Source organism: Schistocerca serialis, chromosome 2 (assembly GCF_023864345.2).
Source record: "Schistocerca serialis cubense isolate TAMUIC-IGC-003099 chromosome 2, iqSchSeri2.2, whole genome shotgun sequence".
Classification (NCBI taxonomy): domain Eukaryota; kingdom Metazoa; phylum Arthropoda; class Insecta; order Orthoptera; family Acrididae; genus Schistocerca; species Schistocerca serialis.
The window spans coordinates 415,202,768-415,227,564 of NC_064639.1; the positions used below are offsets into that span (position 1 = coordinate 415,202,768).

Consider the following 24,797-nt stretch of genomic DNA (forward strand, 5'->3'; position numbering starts at 1 on the left):
AGAATTGATTACATAAAAAGTAATGGAGACTGTTTATAATTTCTTCTAAAAGTAGTTTAAAGGTTGTGTTATAACATAATGATATCACCTATGCATCAGTACCTGTTGCTTATTCCATGTATATGAAGAAATATTATGAAAACCTTGATAAAGTTTAAATAAAATAAAGTATTCTGTTGATGGTTGGAATATATGTGGATATTTAAAAGTGACAGGTATGCTCATTGGCAAGAAAAAATGGCATCATTAAATGCTATGTTTCTTATGTGAATGAGATGGTATGGCAAGGGATCAGCATCAGTCCAGAATAAACTGGTCTACAATAAATATACTGAAGCCTCAAGAGAAGAATATTTTGCACAAGAATATTTAAGATGGGTTTAATAAAACAGTTTGTGGAATTCTTACCAAAAGATGGAGAATATTTCAAATACCACTGCGAGAAGTTTCCTAAACTATTCAGAAAATACTGTTTGATTCCAATATTGAATCATAGATGACTCAAATTGAGAGTGAGACTTGGGTTTATTTCTAGGAAGTTGTTGTTCAATTATTAAGCAACTTAATAAGGACCCATATTATATTTCACTTGCAGTCAACATGCTGAAAATGGGCCACAGGCATGTAATTGGAGGAAACCTGTATTATATAGATGCTTTAAAGGAAAGACATACATAAAATATAAGCCAGTTGATATACGATTCCAATGTAATAAAGATATGTTTTTATGTTTATACCTAAATAAAATGTTTGTTCATATTTAAAAATAAAATTACTTTCCATTCAGTTACAAGTGTTTTGTTAAATTTCTAGTTTGTAAAACAAGTTTCTTATTTTTTCTGTCTCATTATAAAACTGTACATGACAAAAAACTTGGGTCAGATGTGGATTCAGTCTCTAAAAAACCATAGAATGAGTTATTACATAAGAGAAAGTAATCATAATATTTCTTAATAGGAGATGTAGAATCATTTTCCAACTAAGCTGTTGTTTGGATTCAATCCTATATAAAGCGTATTGTGTAACACACTGATCACAAATACTGTATTACGCTTGTCCAGCAGCAGTTTCCATCAGACTTACTAATTCTTGAGTTCACTGATGTAAATCATCAAATATAAACATGTTTAGAAGGTATTGATAAAGTGTCAACAGACTTCCTGCAAGTGGAAAACTGCTGTCATTGAAATCCTCTTTTACGAGATGGTACTATTTTCTTGCCAAGTTTTCCACAGTGGAATTTTCACCACAGGTGTCATCACCTTCACCTGCTTCTCTTTCTCTGTCAAACAATTCAACAACAACATGTTAGTAGCAATAAACAAAAGTTGCCACTGCAACCAGGGTGGGTGTATTGGATGTCTGTGGTTACGTGTGAGAGAGTGCATACTTGCACTGGAAAAGAATGGTAGCTTTAAAGCTATTATATCTCTCCATGCTGTTACATGTGTCAATGTGCAACACATCAATCAGTTACAGGTGAACTACTGCCTTTCCTCTTTCTGTTTCTTCTTTCCGTCTGAAATTTATGTCACTGTAGTAATTTTTTTTTTTTTTTTTTTTTTTTTTTCCACTCTCATCCATCCCAGCACCTATCTTAGCCTTGTTGCTGTCTTTCTTATCTGGATCCCATTCATCTGTTCTTTTACTCCTTATTTCCACAATTTTATCTTTTCTACTGTACCTGCTTCCTGCACACATAATAACCAAGCAGTGTTAAGCAACCCGAACACACCCACTTGTAACAGCCAACTATGCCAAAATATGCCACATTTTTGCATATTTTTCTTTGGTCTATTTTCTCTTAACATTCTGGTGTTCAACCAGTGTTGTACAACATAACATTACCAAAATCAGCTTCTTCACCATGCATCTTTATTTACAACTGCATCCATATAGGTTCTTTATACATAATCTCTGATTATTTATTGCTAAAATCACTTCTTGACAATATTTTCATTTTCAGTTCATCTTATGCTTCATTTTCTATGTTCCCAGTCCATCCAAAGGTCCTCACTCATTTTACCTCCACCAACTCAGAATACTTAATTTCGCACTAGATAGAATCCAATCCAATAAACTCTTCCTGAAATACAGACTGAGAATAGCTAGCCTCACAATAGACCTACCATTAGCATCAATATTTTTGGCTGGCATTCATATTTTGGCAAAGACCTTTATCAATTCCATTAAATGTTAACCCTCACCATTGTGAACCTAAATAAAAGCTCCACTCCTCCTGATATTACAAAGATGCATCATTGATCCTTTTGTAAAATTCTTTTACTCTATGGTAATTGTTTGCTGCTTGCCATTTTTGATATAGAGGCTGTAGCCCTCCAACAGTGGGAGCAATATTCCCAACAACATTTGAGGACTTACAAATCTCAGCTGTTTACAATTTATTCCCACCTATGTTTAAGTCTACCCAACAATGAACCTACCACTCTTACTCAAATCTGTCTCAATCCCTTATAGTCCTCATACATTTTCATGTTGATCTGTTCCACCTCACACATTCTAGCCAAAAAATCTTGACCCCTGCAAAATTATCAGTTCTCTCCAGAACCTATTATGCTAAATTATTAAACCATCTGTTTACATTTAGTTGTTCCCTTGAGTTGGAGCATTTCTTGGTCAATTCTCCTGAACATGTGCCAAAACACAATGGAACTTTGTCTCAAAATGTTCCAAATCCCTCTCTAACAGTGATGCAGCACTAACTCCACAACTCCATCAAGCCACCCCTTATCAACTTCTCAGGAACTCCTTATCTCCAAACTAGCTTTATTGGGTAATCCAAACACCTTGTTCAGCAGCACAAACAAAAATTTCACCATCGTTGTGGCTGTGTGACTTTGGTTAAATGAGTGCTCATGTGTAGGAGAATGTATACCTCCACTAGAAAATAGAGTTGTAGCTTGGAAGCTAGTTATGTCCCTTGGGGTTGCATGTCTCTGTGTCGCAAATCAAACAGCTAAAGGTAAGTGATGGTCGATCTCATTTTGGTTTATTGTTTCCATCCTGGAATTTCTATGACTGCATCCTCTCCCACAATGATATCCACTGTTATAAAATCATAAAGAGCATAGACTTTCTTCAAATCTACACCATTCAAGGCACACCGATAAGTAAAACATTTCCAAAACATGAAACCAGGTGACAAATCATAAAGAATTATGTTGATAATCAACAAACTGCTACAAATATATAACTCAAAGAATTTATTTGAAATTCTTAGTGAATATGAGTTGTTAAATTTTCTTACAAGCATATTGTCAGCATTTACATACATTATTTCATTCCGAATCAATTAACATTTCATGAAATCAATAACTGAATTTTTATCTGCAGTAGTTATTACTTCTGGCTGATGTAATTTCCAGGTTTTAAGTATGAATTATTTTTAATTATAGCCTGTAATGTAACAAATCTGTATGTGTATTGTCTTGACACAAAGAAAATGAGACTGTTAAAATTACAAAGGAACTACTTGGTGTGACATAATATTGCACAGAGTGTTCCTTGACCTCTAGTAGTGTCTCTATGATGTGAAAAGTAATGTACCTCATGTATAAATCAAACAATAGAAAATCCTGGATGGAATGCAACAATATTTTGAAAAGAATAGTCGATACTCACCATGTAATGGAGATGCTGAGTCACAGATAGGCACAACAAAAAGACTGTCACAAAATAAGCTTTCAACCAACAAGGCCTTTGTCAAAAATAGATGACGACATACACACACACACTCATGCAAATGCAACTCACACACACGACTGCAGTCTCTGGCAGCTGAAGCCACACTGCAAGTGACAACACCAGTGTATGATGGGAGAGGCAACTGGGTGGGGGTAAGGAGAAGGCTGAGGTGGGGGGGGGGGGGGGAGGGATAAAATGGTGGGGGTGGGGGACACTCAACTGCTGCTGCAGAGTATGCAGGGACGAGGTGGAGAGAGGGTAGGGAAACTCGGTGCAGTTGTGAGGTTAGATGCGAGGCAGGGAAAAGTGGAGGCAGGGAGGGGGGAGTGGGAAAGGAGATAAGTAAAAAGATCGGATGCGTTGGTGGAATACAGGGCTGTGTAGTGCTGGAATGGAAACAGGGATGGGGCTGAGTGGATGAGGACAATGACTAACAAAGGTTGAGGCCAAGAGGGTTACAGGAACGTAGGCTATATTGCAAGAAGAGTTCTCACATGCACAATTCAAAGAAGCTGGTGTTGCTGGGAAGGATCTACATGGCACAGGCTGTGAAGCAGTCATTGAAATGAAAAGTGTCATGTTGGGTGGCGTACTCACCAACAAGGTGTTCCAATTGTTTCTTGGCCACAGTTTGTCAGTGGCCATTCATGGAGACAGAGAAATTATTGGTAGTCATGCCCACACAGAATGTAGCACAGTGGTTGCAGCTTAGCTTGTATGTCACAAAACTAGTTTTACAGGTAGCCCTGCCTTTGATGGGAGAGGTGATATTTGTGACCAGACGAGTAAGTGGTGGTAGGACGGGTTTAAGAAACAGGTGTTGCATCAAGGTCTATAACAGGGATATCAGGGATATGTGCTATAAGGTAAGGGGTTGGGAGCAGGGGTTGTGTAGAGATGGACAAGTAAATTTTGTAGGTTCAGTGGATGGTGAAACACCACTGTGGCCAGATGGTCCGACTTTGTGAGGTGGTGGGAGGTAGTAAAGATACGGTATGGGATATTTGTTTTTGTACAAGGTTGGGAGGATAATTACGGTATGTGAAGGCCTCAGCAAGATCCTCACTACATTTCGAGAGGGTCTGCTCATCACTATAGCCTAGGGTGTATGGCAGAGACTTCTTGGTATGGAATGAGTGGCAGCTGTCAGAGTGGAGGTATTGCATGTGGTTAGTAGGTTTGGTACGAACAGAGGTACTGATGTAGCATCTTTAAGGTGGAGGTCAGGATCTAGGAAGTTAGCTTGTTGGGTTGAGTAGGATCGGGTGAAGCAAATTTGGGAAGATACTGTTGAGGTTCTGGAGGAATGTGGATAGTGTGTACTCACATTCAGTTCAGAAACAGTGAATGAACAGTTTATAGTAAATATACTCTTATATTATATATAATATATATTTCTTTTGTTTCCTTTACTGCTTGCTCAATACAAAGATTGAATAACATTGGGGACAGGCTACAACACTGTCTCACTCCCTTCCCAACTACTGCTTGACTTTCATGCCCCTTGACTCCTATAATGCCATCTGGATTCTGTACAAATTGCAAATAGCCTTTCGCTCCATGTATTTTACCCCTGCCACCTTCAGAATTTGAAAGAGAATATTCCAGTCAACATTGTTAAAAGCTTTTTCTATGGCTGCAAATGCTAGAAATGTAGGTTTGCCTTTCCTTAACCTATCTTCTAAGATAAGTTGCAAGGTCAGTATTGCCACGTGTGTTCCAACATTTCTATGGAATCCAAACTAATCTTCCCCAAGGTTGGTTTCTGCCACTTTTCCCATTCGTCTGAACAGAATTTGTGTCAGTATTTTGCAGCGGTCACATATTAAACTGATAGTTTGGTAATTTTCACACCTGTTAACACCTACTTTCCTTGGCATCAGAATCATTATATTCTTCTTCAGGTCTAAGGGTATTTCACCTATCTGATACATCTTGCTCACCAGATGGTAGAGTTTTGTCGGGGCTGGCTCTCCCAAGGCTATCAGTAGTTCTAAAGGAATGTTGTCTACTCCCGGGGCATTGTTTCGACTTAGGTCTATCAGTGCTCTGACAAATCTTCACACAGTATCATATCTCCCATTTCATCTTCATCTACATCATCTTCAGTTTTCATAATGTTGACCTCAAGTACATCGCCCTTTTATAGACCCTCTATGCACTCCTTCCATCACTCTGCTTTTCCTTCTTTGCTTAGGACTGGTTTTCCATCTGAGCACTCGATATTCATAAAGGTGGTTTTCTTTTCTCCAAAGGTATCTTTAATTTTTCTATAGGCAGAATCTATCTTACCCCTAGTGATATAAGCCTCTACATCCTTGCATTTGTCCTCTAGCCAACCCTGCTTAGCCATTTTGCACTTCCTGCCGATCTCATTTTTGAGACATTTGTAACCCTTTTCGCCTGCTTCATTTACTCCATTTTTATATTTTCTCCTTTCATCAACTAAATTCAATATCTCTTCTGTTGCCCAAGGATTTCTTCTAGCCCTCACCATTTTGATTATGTGCTGCTCTGAAGCCTTCACTGTTTCATCTCTCAAAGCTGCCCATTCTTCTTCTACCTCATTTCATCCCCTGTTCTTGTCAATTGTTCCCTAATGTTCTCTCTGAAACTCTCTACAACCTCTGGTTCTTTCAGTTTATGCAGGTCCCATCTCCTTAAATTCCTACCTTTTTGCAGTTTCTTCAGTTTTAATCTACAGTTCATAACCAATAAATTGAGATCAGATTCCACATCTGCTGCTGGAAATGTCTTAGAGTATAAAACCTGGTTCCTAAATCTCTGTCTTACTATTATATAATCCATCTTAAACCTTCCAGTGTCTCCAGGGCTCTTCCATGTGTACACCATTCTTTCATGGTTTTTGAACCAAGTGTTAGCTATGATAAAGTTATGCTCTGTGCAAAATCCTATCAGGCGGTTTCCTCTTTTATTTCTAACCTGCTAGTTCATATTCACCTACTACTTTTCCTTCTCTTCATTTTTCCTACTATCGATTCCAGTCTCCCATGACTATTATTTTCATCTAAAAACAATCTGAATAATTTTTTTATGGCATCATACATTTCTTCAATCTCTTCATCGTCTGTGGAGATAGTTGACATATAAACTTGTACTACTGTGGTAGGCATGGGCTTTGTTTCTATCTTGGGTGCAATAATGCGTCCACTATGCTGTTCATAGTAGCTTATCTGCATTCCTATTTTTTTTTTTCATTATTAAATCAAGTCCTGCAGTACCCCTATTTGATTTTGTATTTATAATCCTATACTCATCTGATCAGAAGTCTTGTTCTTCCTGCCACTGAACTTCACTAATTCCCAGTATATCTAACTTTAAGCTATCCATTTCCCTTTTTAAATTTCCTAACCTAGCTGCCTGATTAAGGTATCTGACATTCCATGCTCCGATCTGTAGAACAACAGTTTTCTTTTTCCTGATAACGATGTCCTCCTAAGTAGTCCCCTCTCGGAAATCTGAATTGGGGACTATTTTACCTCTGGAATATTTTACCAAAGGTGACATCATCATCATTTAACCATACAGTAAAGCTGCATGCCCTCGGGAAAAATTACGGCTGTAGTTTCCCCTTGCTTTCAGCCATTCACAGTACCAGCACAGCAAGGCCATTTTGGTTGATGTTACAATGCCAGATCAATCAATCACCCAGACTGTTGCCACTGCAACTACTGAAAAGGCAGCTGCCCCTCTTCAGGAACCACATGTTTGTGACCTATTTAGTAAGTACACAAATTTTCATGCTCGGTTTTGTAACTTTCAAGTCAGATCTTCCGCATAATTGTTCCCCTGGAAGGTAAGAATACTTGTGTAGTAAATTGTTTGTTCACTGCCACTGAGATGATCAACTTTGATGAAACTTGGCAGTGCATAAGGACACTGAAAAATGTCAAAAGACTGTTACATCACACGAGGGTAAGCAATCTCTTTCTATCTACATGAAGGAAACACATCACATTATAATTCTTTGTCTGACAAGCCTGGTATCTTCATGGAGAAAAAGAAGACGAAGAATAGTGACTCAGTGTATCAACATGCATGCAATTTTTATTGAATACATTAAACCAGTATGAATGAAATGTTTCTTTGAATTCTTCCACATCTACATCCAACAGCTCACTGAAAATTTCCAGGTGTAAACAGCAAACTCAATAAATTAAATTTCATAGTTAAAGGTCACATTTATGCTTATGGTCTTCCTAATTTTGTCACAGCCATTTCAGTTAAGATTTGTAATAATGAACAACATTCGTATCATACAGCTTGTGTCTATCCCCATGAACCATAGACCTTGCCATTGGCAGGGAGGTTTGCATGCCTCAGTGATACACATAGCCATACCATAGTTGCAACCACACAGCAGGGGTATCTGTGAGAGAACAGACAAACCCGTGGTTCTTGAAGAGGGGCAGCAGCCTTTTCGTTTGTTGGAGGCTGGATGATCGACTGATCTGGCCTTGTAACATTAACCAAAATGGCCTTGCTGTGCTGGTACTACAGGCATGTAGCACTACTGTATGGTTAAATGATGATGGTGTCATCTTGGGTAAAATATTCCAGAGGTAAAATAGTCCCCCATTCAGATCTCTGGGCGGGAACTACTCAGGAAGATGTCATTATCAGGAGAAAGAAAACTGGCATCCTATGGATCAGAGTGTGAAATGTCAGATCTCTTAATCAGGCAGGTAGGTTAGAAAATTTAAAAAGGAAAATGGATAGGTTAAAGTTAGATAAAGTATGAATTAGTGAAGTTCGGTGGCAGGAGGAACAAGACTTTTGGTAAGGTGTCTACAGGGTTATACATACAAAATCAAATAGGAGTAAAGCAGGAGTAGGTTTCAGATAGATTATATAATGGCAAGATAGTGATTTAGGAACCAGGTTTTAAATTGTAAGACATTTCCAGGGGCAGATGCGGACTCTGACCACAATTTATTGGTTATGAACTGTAGACTAAAACTGAATAAATTGCAAAGAGGTACGAATGTAAGAAGATGGGACATGGATAAACTGAATGAGCCAAAGGTTGTAGAGAGATTCAGAGAGAGTATTAGGGAACGATTGACAAGAATGGGGGAAAGAAATACAGCAGAAGATGAATAGGCAGCTTTGAGAGATGAAATAGTGAAGGCAGGAGAGGATCAAGTAGGTAAAAAGATGAGGGCTTGGAGAAATCCTTGGGTAACAGAAGAGATATTGAATTTAATTGATGAAAGGATTAAATATAAAAATGCAGTAAATGAAGCAGGTGAAAAGAAATACTAACATCTCAAAAATGAGATTGACAAGAATTGCAAAATGGCTAAGCAGGGATGGCTAGATGTAGAGGCATATATCACTAGGGGTAAGGTAGATACTGTCTATAGGAAAATTAAAGAGACCTTTGGAGAAAAGACAATTACAAAATTAAAGAGACCTTTGGAGAAAAGACAATCACTTGTATGAATATCAAGAGCTCAGATGGAAAACCAGCTGTAAGCAAAGAAGGGAAAACAGAAAGGTGGAATTAGTACACAAAGGGTCTATACAAGGGTGATGTACTGGAGTGCAATATTATGGAAATGGAAGAAGATGCAGATGAAGATGAAATAGGAGATACGATACTGCATGATGAGTTTGACAGAGCACTGAAAGAACTGAGTTGAAATAAGGCCCCAGGAGTAAACAACATTCCATTAGAACTACTGACAGCCTTGGGAGAACCAGTCTTGACAAAACTCTACTATCTGGTGAGCAAGATGTATGAGACTTCAAGAAGAATATAATAATTCCCATCCCAAGGAAAGTAAGTGTTGCCAAGAGTGAAAATTACTGAACTATCAGTTTAATATGTGACGGCTGCAAAATACTGACACAAATTCTGTTGAGTTGAACAGAACATGTGATAGAAGCCGACCTTGGGGAAGATCAGTTTGGATTCCATTGAAATGTTGGAACACACATGGCAATACTGACCCTATGACTTATCTTAGAAGATAGGTTAAAGAAAGGCAAATCTATGTTTCTAGCATTTGCAGACTTAGAGAAAGCCTTTGACAGTGTTGACTGGAATACTCTCTATTAAATTCTGAAGGTGGCAGGGGTAAAATACACAGAACAAAGGCTATTTGCAGTTTGTACAAAAACCAGATGGCAGTTATAAGGGGCACGAAAGGGAAGCAGTGGTCAGGAAGGGAGTGAAACAGTGTTGTAGCCTGTCCCCGATGTTATTCAATCTGTATATTGAGCAAGCAGTAAAGGAAGCAAAAGAAAAATTTGGATTAGGATTAAAATCCATGGAGAAGAAATTAATTAAAACTTTGAGGTTTGCCAGACACATTGTAATTCTCTCAGAGACAGTAAAGGACCTGGAAGAGCAGTTGAATGGAATGGACAGTGTCTTGAAAGGAGGATACATGACAAACATCAACAAAAGCAAAACGAGGATAATGGAATGTAGTCGAATTAAATCAAGTGATGCAGAGGGAATTATATTGGGAGATGAGACATTTAAAGTAGGAGGTGAGTTTTACTATTTGGAAAGCAAAATAACTGATGGTGGTCAAAGTTGAGAGGACATAAAATGTAGACTGGCAATGGCAAGGAAAGCATTTCCGAAGAAAAGAAATATAACATCGAGTACAGAATTAAGTGTCAGGAAGTCTTTTCTGAAAGTGTTTGTATGGAGTGTGGCCATATATGGAAGTGAAACATGGACAATAAATAGTTGGGACAAGAAGAAAATAGAGGCTTTAGAAATGTGGTGCTACAGAAGAATGCTGAAGATTAGATGGATAGTCACATAACTAATGAGGAGGTACTGAATAGAATTGGGGAGAAGAGGAATTTGTGACACAGCTTGACTAGAAGAAGGGATCGGTTGGCAGGACATGTTCTGAGGCATTAAGGGATCACCAATTTAGTATTGGTGGGTAGCATGGAGGGTAAAAATCGTAGAGGGAGACCAAGAGATGAATACACAAAGCTGATTCAGAAGCTTGTAGGTTGCAGTAGGTACTTCTAGATGAGGAAGCTTGCACAGGATAGGGTAGCATGGAGAGCTGCATCAGATCAGTCTCTGGACTGAAGACCACAACAATAACAACAAAGCTTGTGTTTATGAACAGGTTTCTGCCAACACTTCTTCACGGCTATCTCCAGACTTGATTAGTAATTGATGTCTCATTGATGGTGAGATCATTAGAGCCACAGCACAAGTTCGTTTGGTAAGAGGTAAGGGAGGAAACTGGCAGTGTTCTTTTCAAAGAAACCTTTGTGTTATTGGCCCTGAGACATTCAGGGAAACCATGGATGGGAATTTGAATCACCATCCTCCTAAATGTGAGTCCAGTGTCTTATCAAGTGGGACCTCAAATTTAGCACAACAGGTAATACTGATGTTCAGTTATCTCAAGCATTCCAACTTATCAGTATAAAGCATATGCTTTGCCACTGTATCTACAAATTGAATCTGTTGGTCAACAAAGAATGGATGTACAGGTGTTTTATTATTGGCCAATGAGATTTGAAAATAAAGAGATACTCTTCCATGATTAGTCTAACATCATTTTATCTCCTCATAGCATATTTTAACAGCTATATACTCTCTTACTGTAAAGGAGGAAGGTGTACTTGTGTAAACTGTGGAAGAGGTGTGATTATTAGTGTACAAATGCATAGACAATAGACAGATCAGATGACACCACTGAAACATGTAAGTCTTATATCTCTTGTGCGTGCTGATTCTTTTTTATCAATTTCAGAAAGATAAGCCACATATTTTAACTGGGATCTGAGGCTATTAATCTCTTAATTTTCCCTTGCCTGAAGTTTCTACCATAAGTTTCACTTCTATGAAAACACTGAACTCTAAGATCTTTAGTGTGGTATGCAGGAATGCATAATGTGGGAAATTAACAGATGCTAATTGTTCTATTTATGTTAACCAATGACACATCACTTATATAGGACATCGCTTTTAAACTAGCCTCATAATGATTCAATTGTTTTTCAAATGCATAAACTGCTCATAAATTAAAGAAACTATATTTAAGACTCAAAGTAACATAACATAAGAATGTAAAATATTTCTTGAAATTAACTGCCATTAACTGGCAAAAACACACTGTAATATGGCAGTCTAGTTCCTCATTTATCGTTTCCAAATAACATTTATTTCTTTACTTTTCTGATTGAGAATGCATATCATCCACTTCCATGATCAGCTGTATGGCAATTTTATGCAGTGGTTGAACAGATCAACAAGTTACAACTGCAACTGGGGATTATTTGCTTCTATACTCCTTTTGTCCAGCAAAATGCATTGTCTGTTAACATTATTACTGTATACATCACTCCTTTAGAAGAAAGGCTTCATAGCCTCCTATGCCATATGCCTTCATTATGGTAGTGTCAGTACTGCAAAAAAATTTAACCTATATAGTGATGGGAATATTCTGTAAGGCTTTCATTCAAAATGTTGTCTTTTCCTACAGTAATTTATAGGCAGCTTTACATTATTAACTGTTTCAGAGTTTTAGATCTCCACTGAGCAATGTGGGCTTCAAACAGGAGCAGTACCTCAATGCACAGTGGTAAAGATGCTGGATATACTTACTTAACTTTCAGGTTCTTACTGTATTGCCACAATAAACTAGCTATGCCATTCACTGATTGTTAATTAATACAACATAATTCTCATTCCATTCCTTAAGCATTCTATGCTGACACATTTTAGTCCAATAAAATCATCAGAACTCGCATAAATGAAAAACATCAGATCCAAGGAGTCTGGAGAATCCTCCCTAGAGAAACAGTGTATTCAGAGATTGATCTAATCACCAGCATAATGAAGAAGAAAAGAATCTTTTATTTCTTTCACATCTTGCAAAGACAGGAGGGTAATGGCCCTGAGAAACTTAGAAATATCTTAAAGTATCAAATAACTTCCGGGAATTCAGCCAGGTAACACTCTCAGCGGTTATTTGAAAGTTGTATACGCCAGGAGAAACTCAGGTCTCATACCTTAAAGTAGTTTTACTTCAGATAACAGATGTTATTAAGAACCACAAATTTTCAGCAAAAATGAGACATTAAAAGGCTGCAGAGATACCAGTAGAATTGAAAAAAATATGATTGGAAAGAATGAAATTTTCACTCTGCAGCGGAGTGTGCGCTGATATGAAACTTCCTGGCAGATTAAAACTGTGTGCCCGACCGAGACTCGAACTCGGGACCTTTGCCTTACGCGGGCAAGTGCTCTACCATCTGAGCTACCGAAGCATGACTCATGTCCGGAACTCACAGCTTTACTTCTGCCAGTACCTCGTCTCCTACCTTCCAAACTTTACAGAAGCTCTCCTGCGAAACGAGATACTGGCAGAAGTAAGGCTGTGAGTACCGGACGTGAGTCGTGCTTCGGTAGCTCAGATGGTAGAGCACTTGCCCGCGAAAGGCAAAGGTCCCGAGTTCGAGTCTCGGTCGGGCACACAGTTCTAATCTGCCAGGAAGTTTCATATCAGTGCACACTCCGCTGCAGAGTGAAAATTTCATTCTGGAAACATCCCCCAGGCTGTGGCTAAGCCATGTCTCCACAATAGCCTTTCTTTCAGGAGTGCTAGTTCTGCAAGTTTCGCAGGAGAGCTTCTGTAAAGTTTGGAAGGTAGGAGACGAGATACTGGCAGAAGTAAAGCTGTGAGTACCGGACGTGGGTCGTGCTTCGTAGCTCAGATGGTAGAGCACTTGCCCGCGTAAGGCAAAGGTCCCGAGTTCGAGTCTCGGTTGGGCACACAGTTTTAATCTGCCAGGAAGTTTCATGATTGCAAAGAGTGAAATCATACTGGGCAGATTGCAAGAATTGAACAGTACAACCTTCAAAGAAAAACTGAATGTGGAAGGACATTGACCGGACATCAACCGAGGATACCAAGTTTGAGAACAGTGAGAGATTTAATGATCAACTGTGAGAGAACTTTTCATTCTGCTAGAAGTGAATATTACTACCTAGTAGTGTTTTCCCCGCAGCTTACCTTGTGTACATGTTTGACACACATATTGTAGACATCTCCACCTCCTCTCTCTCTCCGTATTCCCTCTTTCTCCTTCCCATCTCACTGCCCATTCCATCCTCCCAACTCTTATATGTCTATTTCCTGCTCCCCTCCTTTTCTTTCCCCACCTGCCCACTACACTTTCCATCTGCATCCTGCATTTCCCCCGTCTCAGTCTACACGTATGTCTTCTCTTACCCCCCTCTCTTTCCATCCCGAACTCACCCAACTCTCTGTCCATCTTCTCCCCTGTCCCCCCTCTCTCTGTCCTCTCCTCCTCTCCAATTTCTCCATCCATCTCATTCTCCATCTGTCTCACTCTCCTCTCTCTGCTGAGCCATGCCCATCCATAGCTCTAGCGCCTGCAAGGCATGCCAATGCTTCCCACGTAACATGCATCCTCCCCCCACCCTCTCAGTCTATTTCTCCTCCACACACTTTTACTCTTTCTGTCCATCTTATCCTCCCCCCCCCCCCCCCCCTCTGCTCATCTCCTCCTCCCCCTTTCCTTTATTCACCTTATCCTCCTCTCTCACTACACATTTCCTCCCTCCAGGTCTCTGCTCATCAAAGACCATCTGCATGTGTTGCCCCTACGAATGAGTTCAATAAAGCAGGCCGATTACACTCCCACACAACACAGCTGTCGTGCAGGAAACCTACACACTGGGGGTGGAAAACAGCTTCTAGTTCCTAAAGTGTGGGCTGAACTGCAAAGCAGGGAAGTCAGGTAGTCTGATACCATTCCCACACAATCCACCTGCTGTGCAGGGCAGCCTATATGCCTAAAAACAAGGGGCTTTTCTTTCTGTATCTTCTCTCGTACTGAAGCTAGGAGTTTATAAGCTCCACAGTGCTTATACTCATGATACCTGCTGTTTCTCTGACAAATTTAGTTGAAATCAATCCTGGGGATTAATAGGAGATCCTGGACATATGCACATACACTTATAGGTTTTTTTTCCTCTCAGAACTATGAAGTAACTGCTCATTCGTGTATTTCATTGTAACCTCTGGACTGACTTTATTGCGGTCTGCCCTTGCCACCTCATAAAGACCAAGACATAAACTAGGGCAACAAGTTTTGTTCAGCCCCACAGTGATCACATCTCTGACCAGATCTACTGCTCCTGCAGCTTTTCCAATTATAGGGACAGCTGTTGCACCATTTCAATCAGGATGTCACTCACTTGATTCAGCTGCAATGTTTGGCAATGATGCCACCATGTGCAATGGACAGGATGGCACAGCTTCTGCATCACGTTTGGCACTTCCTGTGAACCTCTGAACTACTTTGACAGCAACTCACCCATGCTGACACTGCCCTCATTCTGGGCTTGATGACGCGGCCTCCACTTCCTCTGGAGTTCAACAATTCTTTGAATTTGTGGTCCACCTTCCTTGCAAAGCTAAACCACCTTCTCTACATCTCTGTAATTCCTGATATTTCTCTTCTGGCTGCTTCTGGCCCTCTGTCTCTGGCACTCCTGCCTATGGGACAGACTCCCCAGGCTCTGTTGCTCTTTGTTAATCTCAGACATTTTGGCCTCCAATGCTCTCTTTGGCTCTGGTGCTTCCCAGGCTCTGATACCATCCCCAGTCCTAACACATCCTTGGACTCCCATGCTCTCTCTAGCTCTGGCACAATCTCACACTCTGATACTCTCTCCAGTTCTCATGCATCCTCTGGCTCTGACACCCTCTCCAGCGATACTACCACCTCCTCCAACCTCCACGTGCCATGGACCTTGCAAATTCCTGCACCATGGACTCCACTGGCTGCAGTGCCAGCAGCTCTGGTGACACCAGCTGTGGTGCAACTGGTTTGTACCACCTCCCACTGTGGCATCTCCTGCAGCAGCACCTCCCACTGTGGCATCACCAGCTCCTACACTGTTCATTCCTGCATCACTGGCACCCTCCCCACCACCCTGTGTGCCTCTTCTACCAGGCCATCCTTCTCACTCCCCTGACAGCCACAACATGATAGGTGTCTGCTGCCCGCCCATGCTGCAGCCATACACCCACTTGTGCTGCTGTCTCCACACCAGTATCTGAGGTTTTCGTCTCTTTGCATTTGGCACAGCTCCACACTTTACCTGGTCCACAGTTGTCTTCACAATGGATCTTTGTTTCCCATTTTGCTTTTCATGCCTAATCAATGCAAGTATTTTCTTCAGTGGCTTTTCTTTCAAACAATCCAATCTCCATTACGTTTTTTCCTTGTGCATCAGTGACACCACTGCCTCCAATGCCTTTTTCTCTTTGACACATCTACACCCTGGATCTCTTCTCCACCCTTTGAGCTCCTTACAAGCTTACACCCATTTCCCCATTTCAGCACCTGCATTGCACTACTGCCCAGGATCTCTGTCCCTGCCTTCCTGTGCACCTCCTCCATCCCTCCAGCTATCTAGGCCTTGATGGCTTCAACATCTCTCTTAAGGGGGGTGGGGCTATAGGATCTGTCCACTCACCTGGGTACTACCACAATGGAACACATTAACAGCTGAAACTTCCTGGCAGATTAAAACTGTGTGCCCAACCGAGACTCGAACTCGGGACCTTTGCCTTTCGCAGGCAAGTGCTCTACCATCTGAGCTACCGAAGCACGACTCACGCCCGGTACTCACACCTTTACTTCTGCCAGTACCTCGTCTCCTACCTTCCAAACTTTACAGAAGCTCTCCTGCGAACCTTGCAGAACTAGCACTCCTGAAAGAAAGGATATTGCGGAGACATGGCTTAGCCACAGCCTGGGGGAGGTTTCCAGAATAAGATTTTCACTCTGCAGCGGAGTGTGCGCTGATATGAATCTTCCTGGCAGATTAAAACTGTGTGTCCGACCGAGACTCGAACTCGGGACCTTTGCCTTTCGCGGGCAAGTGCTCTACCATCTGAGCTACCGAAGCACGACTCACGCCCGGTACTCACACCTCTACTTCTGCCAGTACCTCGTCTCCTACCTTCCAAACTTTACAGAAGCTCTCCTGCGAACCTTGCAGAACTAGCACTCCTGAAAGAAAGGATATTGCGGAGACATGGCTTAGCCACAGCCTGGGGGAGGTTTCCAGAATGAGATTTTCACTCTGCAGCGGAGTGTGCGCTGATATGAAACTTCCTGGCAGATTAAAACTGTGTGCCCGACCGAGACTCGAACTCGGGACATTAACAACTGGTGGGTTGCTATACCCCTATGCATCTTCCGCTGAAGCCAGACACATGTAGCACACAAGTTCTGGTCATACATACTGCATGCTTACAAACAGTGGCAGATGACAACAGCAAAACAATGCACTTTGTACATGGCAGATGACAACAGCAAATCTCACTGTGTATATGCCAGACTTCAGGTGGCTCCACAAGAAGCACCAGCATCTCCCACCAACAGTGCATGCAGCCAATCACACTGCTGCAAACATTTTGCACCAGGTGTTTAGGTGTTCAACGGCTCTCAAGCATATTTCTTCCACATGCCATGTGACATGCATCCACATGTCATGTGACACCTCATGGATATCCCTATGTCAGATTATTTAAGATGCTGTATGACCACTCTCTCACCAGGTGGGCCCTACGCCAGCTCTTTGCTGCAGCTCATCTGTCTGCAACATTGTTCAGCAGTAGTCTTCAGTGCCAGTCAAATGTCCACTTGGACGTTGATCCAGTGTGGCCCAGAACTCCACCCAAGATGCTGACCAGCCTGCATGTGACTGAGTCAGATGCCAACCTGGACACTGGTTGAACCACCCTCTGGGACACAGACCACAAATCGACCAGACGCTAGCCAAGGACTTTGAGTTGGACAACAGTGAGTGACTTTATCATCAGTCATGAGAGACCTTATCATTCTCCCAGAAATGGATATTATTTTCCATTTCATGTTAGAACTGTGACCTGTTCATTTATGTGCCATCCGTTCCTCGTAGCTGAGTGATCAATGTGACAGAATGTCAACCCTAAGAGCCCGGGTTCAATTCCTGGCTGGGTCGGAGATTTTCTCTGCCCAGGGACTGGGTGTCGTGTTGTCCTAATCATCATCATTTCATCCCCATCGATGTGCAAGTCACCGAAGTGGTGTCAAATTGAAAGACTTGCACCCAGCGAACAGTCTAACTGACGGGAGGCCCTAGTCACACGACATTTACATTTATGTGTTTATGAATAAATGTGTTTGTTTCATTCTAACCTGTGGACTGACTTTATTATGTTTTGTCCTTGCTACCACATAAGGACCAACACATAAAAAGAGGATGTTTATAAAGAGTTACAGGACTTGATTAATAACAATCACACTTACAGAATATTACAGTGATCTATAAACAAAAGTAAGACAAAAACAAAAGTGTGCTATATTATACCAGAATAGACTCAGAACATATATGGACTAGGATATCTCTCAGGCATATTTAAAAATACATCTAAAAGTTGTTGGACACTATCCTAGCTCAGATTTATAAACATAAACAGACACACACACACACACACACACACACACACACACACATATTCATCTATGCACAACTCAGCCACCAAGGAGCACTCTCCTCATAGTCAGTATCACCCTGGAATGGAGCAACTGAAACACCTTCTTTGCCAGGGTTTAAATTATCTCCTGTCACAGCCTGAAATTAGAAATGTCCTTCTCGCTGCTCCCACAGAGGTATTCCACAGCCCACCCAACCTATGCTATGTCCTTTTCCATTCCTATTCTGCATTTTCTCCCAACTGTTGTCCAATGGCTCATATACATGTATAAGAGCTTGATCAAGATGGAAGGCGTGTTCCATACCTCCTCCCACAATCATCTACTCCAGTATTGTCACAGGAGTTTCCTACCTCATCAAATGCGAGGTACCTGTGACAGCAGCATTGTGGTCCACCAACTCATCTGCCACCACCGTGCAGCATTCATTGTGAGCATGACCAACAACAAGCTGGCTGGCTGCATGAATGTCTGCCACCAAACCATGGATAGGACACAACAGGACTATCCAGTTGCAGTGTATGCCTCTTGACTTCAATGAATGCTTCACAGCCCATACTATTTTGTTTCTTCGCAATAACACAACCTTCTCTGACCTGGGCAGTTGGGAACTCTTCGTGCGACATACCCTTTGTACCCAAACCTCCTGGCCTCAACCTTTGCTAGTCTCCATCATTCATCTGCCTCCATCCCCTTTCCTGCTCCCACTACAGCCACACACATGACTTCTGTCCTCCCAGCATATGTGCATTTTCCTTTCCACTTCTCTGCTTCTCTCCTGCCCCCCCCCTGCCCCCCCCCCCCCCCCCCCCACCAACCATGACCATCAAGGCAGAGCCTCCAATTCTGCACCTCACAGTGCACCATCATGTGCCTGCCACATACTGGCACACTCCCAGAAGCAGGCAACAGCATATTTTCTCATCTCTATCTTGCTGTTCCTTCCCCTTCCTGCCATGCACTTCTTCAGTACCCTCCAGTGTGTTTTGGCAAAAGAAGCAAAATTTAACATGGCAACAAGAGAAATGTAGGCATTACTCAAAATTTGCCAGTAATGAAACTTCTCTGCAAGTTACAAATGGTTAACAAGTCAGGAGCAAATAAATCAATGCTTTTGTTGCATTTTCAACGGATTTACTTTTAGATGCTAACCATAGCAGAGGTGACAGTATATCTTTTTGGATGGTCACTGTGCAAGCATGAGCTTGGAGATGCTCCACATAATATTTACAGAACAATATGAGTATAGGCTTCAGTTCAGAACAGCACTTGCCCTCCAGTGCTCAGCATTTTCCCTACAGCACAATGAATGCCCACCCGCAACCCAAATCACTACCACTCTCCACTTGCCCTGCTGACTGCGCATCTTATTACCTAAGTTATTCTGCATGCACTATAAAAGCATGCCAGCATGTTTTCAATGTTCTTATACATAAAGAAATTAATAAGAAATAAAGATAATGAATAATGGAAGTTTTCACCTTCTGTAGTGAGTTGTATAAAGCCATTTGATGTATGAAGAAAGGAAGGTGGCATATGATACTGATATATCAATAGAAATGGACAAATCTGAAGGGAAATTAAGAGTAAAATCACTTCTAATATTATTTACAGAAGATAATTCTCCAAAATTGTAATTATGGTGCAATATTTCTATTGCATTACCAAGTAGATAGACAAGGCTTAAAAACTACATACTAATCAGGCTCTTCTCAATAATGTACAAGATATTCACTAAAAGCACTGGAAAAAAACATCGGAATTTAATCAAGCAAAGAAACAAGTTCATTTTAAAATGTATGTAGCACAAGGATGCTCTTGGAAGTCATGATCAGCTTACAGAATGGAGCAATAGGTAAGAAATAATCACTTTCTCTTGGCTTCACAGGTCTACAGAAAGTTCCTCTCTGAAGTTGTAGTCCTTCACCTTGGCTCAGTGGTCATCAGCATATCTGGCTGCTTTGCAGAGGGACCAGGTTCGATTCCATATACTGCCAAGGATTTTTTCTTGGTAGAAGGAGGCTCAGGGTAGACTCAGCCTCGTGAGACCAAACAAGTAGGTACTTGATTGAGAAGTAGCAGCTCCAAGGTCAAAAAAAGCCTAAAGTGATCAGGAGGATGGTATGCTGGCTCCATGCCCTTCCATACTGCACCCAAATGATGCCATTGGCAGAGGATGACACAGTAGCAGGTTGGTCCTGATTGGCCCATCTGGGCCACAACTGGAGCTATGCTTGTTACTTGCTCACTCAGTGTTATCAAAATCTGAACTAACTGCCCACAAGAAACAAGGCACAGATTTAACCCACGTTAGCATATCAAACAATAAATACATCATGCCTTCAGATTCCATTAGACTTCATTCAGTTGTGGGAAAATAAGCCTTGAAAGAGGACTTGGAGAGGTGATTCAGTATTATCAAATTATTCTCAGCAGCACTAGAGTAAATTTTCAGACACATAAATAGGGTAAAAATAAACTTGTTAATGAAATAAATCTGACTCATTTCCATTTTTCTGATGACTCTGTACTGTTTATTTCTAGTGAAGCTAATCGAAGACACTAACAGGAAAAGTTTGAATTTAGGCATGTAATCGATTATATTAAGAGAAAAATAATGCACAATGAATATTGAATGTGGAAAAGACAACAGTACAAATGAAATCATAGGAGCAGCTGATATGTTCTTGTATTGAGAGCAGCTGAAGACAATGACTAGATGGAGAGGCAAAGAAATAAGCAGATGAATAAAAATGGCCTTAAATACTTTTGGTAAACGGAATAGGGATTTCAAAACAAAGCTTCTGGTGTATGTGAAACAGAGTTTACAGTCTATATGTACCCATATTTTATTTTAATTTATGACAATGAGACATAGGCTTTTAATACAAAATTCTTAGTATTAAATGAGGAGCTGAATGGTGATAATTGCCAGAACAGACAGAAAAACAAACAAATGAACCAGGAAACAGGCAATAGTGGAAGATTTAAACATAATTGTTAAAAAAATGTAATTGTGCTGGACAGGAGGGTATGTTGCTTGTTGAATGGTTCATAGATGGACTAAGAAGTTGTTGAATTCTGTAGTTAAGAAAAAACTTATATGGTGATTTAAGTGAAGATGGGCAGGAAATCTCAGGAAATATGGAGGAGCAGCAGTAGCATGAATGCATATGTCAAACAGAAGTCTAGAGAAGGTCTTTAATTAGCAGTGGATGTTCAATATCTGATGAGATTTTTTATATACACATAAAAGACTAAAAGGTAACCATCAACCTGAAAGTTGGTTTGAACACCACAAAGCTTTATTAGGAATGTTCCTGGTGGGAGTAGTGTGCCATTGCATCTCTCCAACATTTGACGTGACTTACCCAGACAGTTATATTGGAACCTACAGTTTAGTATGAACTGTGAACCATGGTGCGATTTGGCATTCTTCACATTAACAAACACTGCTGGAGTTGAAGTTGAAAGAAAAGATAAGTGACAGACCAAAATACAGAAAATATGGGATAGAGTGAAGGAAGAGACTGGTAAAACCAGTTGATAGCATTAAGAGAAAATGATACATTGGTAACAGATATGGGGCAGTGTTGCAAAACTTTTAACAACTGTATCATAACTGTTACTGAAAAGTTGGAGTTGTCAGGTTCAACAGATGGTGTCATTCATCAGTGGAACATTTCCTGAATGGGTGGAATATTTTGAAGTAAAGTCTTTGTTTAAGTAAGGAGATAAAAAGAGTACCATCAAATTTCCACACAATTTCACTTTTACCAGCATTGTTGAAAATTTTGGAAATAGTAATACAGAAACAGCTTCTTAAGAATCTCGCAAAAAATAATATACTGTCAAAGTCACAGTTTGGGTTTCTAAAATGTTCTGGTACTGAGAAGACCATCTAGACATACAGGAAGACATACCTAGTTCATCGGACAAAAAATTACAGGCCGCTGGTATATTCTGTGATATATCAAATGTGTTTGACTGTATAAATCTCTATATGTTTTTAAGTAAATCAAAATACTATAGTGTCATAGAAAATACTGTAAAATGCTTAAAATCCCAATCTCTAACAGGAAATGAAGAGTCTTAATAGGAAAAAGATGTGTATTAAGCAATCAGGCATCATTCAAATGGGAATTAAATGCCTTTAGGTCACTCAATGTCCCATCTTAGGGCCCCTACTTTTTCTTGTGTATATCAATGACCTTGCATTTGTAACATTACCAGATGCCAAGTTTCTTTTGTTTGCAGGTAATACAAACATTGCAATATATAACAAATCATGTATAAAATCATGTATCTCCTACGGAAGATTGGTTAATGAAATTTTCATGGCATCAGGAAAGTGGATGCCAAACCCTGGTGCAATGCCACAAATGGACTTTCTTGTAACTGAACGTTTTCTCCATAGTTTAGCTCATAATGGATCCATATGATAAATCAGATACTGAAAATATCAATTCGTCTCAAAATCAATTTGCCTTGTAGGTTCTGAAGTGACAAAACATTCAAAATAATCTAATATTTCAGATTTATTGTCATTACAATGAAATGTGTCTTTCAAACCAGAACCTACTTCACTAAACTAATGAACTTTTGGACAAAATCCACTGTTTATTCAATGAAACATTTCTTATTTTTGTTCCATAGATGGTGCACAATCTTGGGCATCACTGACATTATATGAATTTTCACATAAAAATACATTATCAGAAAAAAGAGAACTGGAGCTTCAAACATTGATACTGTTCTTTCACTATGACCAACTTGAGTCAAGATGGTCAGTCTGTACTCAGAAGCACATGAACAACAACGAATGGCACAAAACAACAATGTAATTATGTAATTTTTAAGTGTAGATGATATAAACAGACCTGACAGAGAACAGTACTTATCAGGGCAAAGTGATACAAGAAACCAATTGTAAATGAGCTTAGCATTCAAAATTGAAATCACACACACACATAGACACACACACACACACACACACACACACACACACACACACACACACACATACACACATCACAAAACTTAAGATACTAAATGCACTTTAGAGTTTGTAATAGATTGCCCATCAGTATATGCCTAAAATATGACAACAACCATATAGAAGAACTTGACAATGTTAAATTCTTGGGATTACAGCTTAAAAATAAATTAAACTGGGAATGGCATAGCACAGAACTGTTGAAATGCCTTCAGTCTGGAACCGCATGACCGCTACGGTCGCAGGTTCGAATCCTGCCTCGGGCACGGATGTGTGTGATGTCCTTAGGTTAGTTAGGTTTAAGTAGTTCTAAGTCTAGGGGACTGATGACCTCAGATGTTAAGTCCCATAGTGCTTAGAGCCATTTTTTGTTGTTGAAATGCATAAACAAATCTCTAGTTGCAAGGTGAATGTTGTCAGACACTGGTGATATAAAAATTAAAAAGTTAGCATACTGTGCACATTTTTAATTTATAATGTCATATGGAATTATTTTTTGGGGTAACTCATCTAGCCAATCTAAAGTTTTCTGAGTATAAAAACGTGCAATAAGAATTATTTGTGGTGTTAACTCAAGAACATACTGCAGAGGCATGTTTAGGGAACTAGGAATGCTGACTATTGGTTCCCAATATGTTTATTCCTTGTTGAAATTTGTCATTAAAATATACCTCTTTTTCAGGCCAATGGCTCAGTTCAGGGAATCAGTACTAGAAATAAGAATAATCTTCCTGAAGATTTGAAGTCATTTAGTTTTGTCCAGAAAGGAGTCCATTATTCAGGAACACACACTTTCAACAACCTGCCGGAAGTCATAAAAATTTTAACTACTAATAAACTCCTTCTAATGCATTGATGAATTTCTTAGTAGAACCAACTGATGTGTATATGTTACTAATAATACAAGGGTGAGTCAAATGAAAACCTTAAATTTGTAATAACATATTGAAATTTCATGCCATTATCCTGTAAGTTGGTAAGTGTGCTACAAACAGCATGCAGAATGGCCTGTAGGTGGCAGTATAGTGCAGATGCACAAATACCATCACAGTATCAGCAAAAATATGGCCACCCCACTTGTGACTTGCACCAGGGAAGAACAGTGTTCTGTTATTTGGTTTCTGCGTAGTGAAGGTGTGAAACCTATTGAAATTCATTGAAGAATTAAGGTTCCGTATGGTGATGCATGTTTGTCACAGCAGCGAGTCTACGAATGGAGTAGGAAGTTCGCAAATGGTGTGACTTCAGTGGAAGATGCTCCTCGTCCAGTACAGTCACAACAAGTTGTGACTCCACAGAACATTGCAGCAGTTGAACCCATAGTGAAGGAAATCCACCAAGTGACACTGAATGACATTGCAGCATGTTTACAGATTAGTCATGGGTCAGCACACCACATTGTGCATGATGTGCTCCAGTTTAACAAAGTGTCTGCAAGATGGGTGCCACAGCAACTGACTCCTGAAATGAGAGAACAACGTGTTGATGCTTGTGAAGAACTTCTTAGGCGCTTTGAATGAGAAGGTGTTGGCTTCCTTGCAAGAATCATTACTGGGGACAA

At 40.3% G+C, this 24,797-nt stretch overlaps 1 protein-coding gene across 1 annotated transcript in view; it reads right to left on the reverse strand.

The window, feature by feature from the left end:
* Nucleotides 1–24,797, reverse strand: part of LOC126457260 (regulating synaptic membrane exocytosis protein 2) — a 1,246,504-nt gene that overhangs the window by 372,699 nt on the left and 849,008 nt on the right. The gene's annotated exons all lie outside the window — the stretch shown is intronic.